Source organism: Carcharodon carcharias, chromosome 13 (genome assembly GCF_017639515.1).
Source record: "Carcharodon carcharias isolate sCarCar2 chromosome 13, sCarCar2.pri, whole genome shotgun sequence".
Taxonomy (NCBI): Eukaryota; Metazoa; Chordata; class Chondrichthyes; order Lamniformes; family Lamnidae; genus Carcharodon; species Carcharodon carcharias.
Window position 1 is genome coordinate 59787652 of NC_054479.1, and position 5000 is coordinate 59792651.

Below are 5000 nucleotides of genomic sequence, written 5' to 3' on the forward strand. Positions count from 1 at the left end.
ATGCACAGACCCACACACATACACACACAGACCCCCCACACACACCCACACACACACCCACACATACACACACACACACACACATCTACACACACGCACACCACACACAGACACACACAAACACATACTCACACACACACAAACTGCACACACCACACACATGAAACCCCCCCCACACACACACATACACACCCACACACCTGCCCCCACACACACACCCTCACACACATTCACACACACACACAAACCACACACACAAGCACACCCCCTCATACACACACACACATACACACCCACACTCCTACCCACACACACACACACACACATTTACATTTACATATACAGAACTACACACACAGCAATACACACACACAAGCACCACACACAAACACATACACACACCGACACACACTCACACCCCCACACACAACCACACACACAACCACACACACACACACACATACACCACACACACGCCCACACACAAACACACACACCACACAGACACACACAGTCACACGTACCCACCCACACACACACACCCACACATACACAAACACACCACATACACACACACACCCAAACACCCACACACACACACCCCACACACAAACACATGCACCCACACAGACACCCACAGTCACACATACACGCCCACACACCTACATACACTCACACCCACAAACACCAATACACACCCACACCTACCCACACCCACACACATACTCGCACATACCCACACACACAGACCCACACACACGCACACCACACACATCCACACACACAGACACTCACACAAACACACACCGCACACACCACACACATGCACCCCCCCCACACACACCCACCCACATACACACCCACACACCTACCCACACACACACACCCACACACAAACACATGCACCCACACAGACACACACAGTCACACATACACACCCACACACACACAACCACACACACCCACACCTACCCGCACCCACAAACACACACACAAACCGCACACACCACACACACGCACGCCCCCCACATATACACACGCACACATACACACCCACACTTCTACCCCCACACACACATTTACATTTACATATACAGAAATACACACACAGCAACACACACACAAGCACCACGTACACCACACACACACACTCGCACACACACACACAATGCACACACCACACACATGCAACGCCCCCCCACACACACATACACACCCACACACGTACCCACACACACACACACTCACACACACACAGACTGCACACACAACACACACACGCACACCACCCTCATACACACATGCACACGTACACACCCACACTCTTACCACCCCACACACACATTTACATTTACATATACAGAAATACACACACAGCAACACACACACAAGCACCACACAAACCACACAAAAACACATACACACACCAAAACACACACAATCCCCCACACACAACCACACACACAACCACACTCACACACACAACACACACACGCACACACACACCCACACACAAACACACACAGTCACACAGACACACACCGTCACACATACACACCCACACACATACACACACTCACACCCACACACAGACACACACACATGCACACCCACGCCCACACACACCCACACACACACCCACACACATCCACACATACACACGCACACACATCTACACACACACATCCACACACATACACACACCCACACCCACACACATACATGCACAGACCCACACACATACACACACAGACCCACACACACACCCACACACACCCACACCCACACATCTACACACATGCACACCACACACACACTCACACACACACACACACACTGCACACACCACGCACATGCAACTCCCCCCCCCCACACACACACATACACACCCACACACATACCCACGTCCACACACCCTTACACACATTCACACACACACACACAAACCACACACACACGCACACCCCACTCATACACACACGCACACATATACACCCATACCCCTACCCACACACACACATTTACATTTACATATACAGAACTACACACACAGCAATACACACACACAAGCACCACACACAAACACATACACACACCGACACACACTCACACCCCCACACACAGCCACACACAGCTACACACACACACCACACACACACCCACTCACAAACACTTGCACCCACACAGACACACACAGTTGCACATACCCACCCACACACACACACACCCACACATACACACACACACCATGCACACACACCCAAACACACACACACACACCCACACACACCACACACACTCACCCCCACACACAAACACATGCACCCACACAATCACACACAGTCACACATCCACACCCACACACCTACACACACTCACCTGCACACACACCCACACACCCACACACACGCACACCACACACATCCACACACACAGACACACACACCCACACCACACACATGCACCCCCCCACACACCCACACACATACACACCCACCCACACACACACACCCTCACACACACTCACACACACACACTCAAACCGCACACACCACTCACACGCACACCCCCCTCATGCACACATGCACACATACAAACCCACACTCCTACCCCACACACACACACATTTACATTTACGTATACAGAAATACACACACAGCAACACACACACAAACACCACACACAGTCACACATACACACCCACACACCTACACACACTCACACCCACACACAGACACACACACACGCACACCCACACCCACACCCACACCCACACACACACATACACATACACACACCCCCAAACACACACACACATTGCACACCCACACACCTACCCACACACACACCCTCACACACATTCACATGCACACAAACCACACACACATGCACACCCCCCTCATGCACACACGCACACATACACACCCACACTCCTACCCACACACACACACAAACATTTACATTTACATATACAGAACTACACACACAGCAATACACACACACAAGCACCACACACACCACACGCAAACACATACACACACCGACACACACTCACACCCCCACACACAACCACACACACAGACACACACACACCACACACACACCCACACACAAACACACACACCCACACAGACACATATACACACCCCCATACACACACACACACACATACACACACACACCACACACACACACCCAAACACACACAAACCCACAAACACACACACAAACACAGACACACACACCCACCCACCCACACACACACACCCAAATACACACCCCCACACACTCACCCACACCCACACACACGCACACACCCAAACACACACAAACACACCCACACACATACAAAAAACCACACACACACACACATAAACCCACACCCAACCACACATAAACAACCACACACACCGGCACATGCACACACACCCACACACACCCACACCGACACCCACACACACACCCACCCACACACACACACACACAAACACACACACAAACACACACACACCACACACACACACCCAAACACACACACACATACCCACACACACTGACACACCCACCCACCCACACACACACACCCAAATACACACACCCCCACACACTCACCCACACACAAGCACACACCCAAACACACACACACACACAAACACAAACACATACACACCACACAAACACACCCAAACACACACACACACACCCACACACACTGACACACACACCCAAATACACACACCCGCACACACTCACGCACACCCACACCCACACACACACGCACACACCCAAACACACACACACACACCCACACAGACACACACACAAAGAACCACACACACACACATAAACACACACCCAACCACACATAAACAACCACACACACCGGCACATGCACACACACCCACACACACCCACACTGACTCCCACACACACACCCACACACACACACCCAAACACACACACATACACACACAAACACACACACACAGATATACACCAACTCACAGCCACATAAAAACATACACTCACAGACACACACACCCAAACTCACACCCTCACACACATACACACACATTCACACACACACGCACATTCACACACACACACACCCACAGACACCCTCACTCACACACACACACACACACACACAAAACCACACACACACACACACACACCCACCCACACACAAAAACCTTCACAAACCCACACACATCCATACACACACCTACACACATACACACACACACACCACACACACACCCACACACAAACACACACACCCACGCAGACACACACAGTCACACACACACACCCACACACACACACATATGCCACACACACATACCCAAACACACACACACACACCTACACACACACTCACAAACACACAAACACACACACACACCCACACACCAACACACGCACACACACCCACACACAGACACCCACATACACATACACACACACACACCCAAACACACACACACCCACACACACACACACACACACACACCCACAACCGCACACACACCCACACACACACACCCAAACACACACACACACACACACCCAAACACACACACACACAGATATACACCTACTCACAGCCACATAAAAACATACACTCACAGACACACACACCCAAACTCACACCCTCACACACACACACACACACCACACACACACACCCAAACACACACACACACACACAACCAAACACACACACACAGATATACACCTACTCACAGCCACATAAAAACATACACTCACAGACACACACATTCAAACTCACACCCTCACACACACACACACCACACACACACACCACACACCCACCCACACACAAACACACACACCCACGCAGACACACACAGTCACACATACACACCCACACACACACACACATATGCCACACACACATACCCAAACACACACACACACACCTACACACACACTCACAAACACACAAACACACACACACACCCACACACCAACACACG

At 51.1% G+C, this 5000-nt stretch overlaps 1 protein-coding gene across 1 annotated transcript in view; it reads right to left on the reverse strand.

Moving 5' to 3' along the window:
- The window catches only part of slc5a1 (solute carrier family 5 member 1), a 181152-nt gene that overhangs the window by 37261 nt on the left and 138891 nt on the right, over positions 1–5000 (reverse strand). The window lies entirely within an intron of this gene.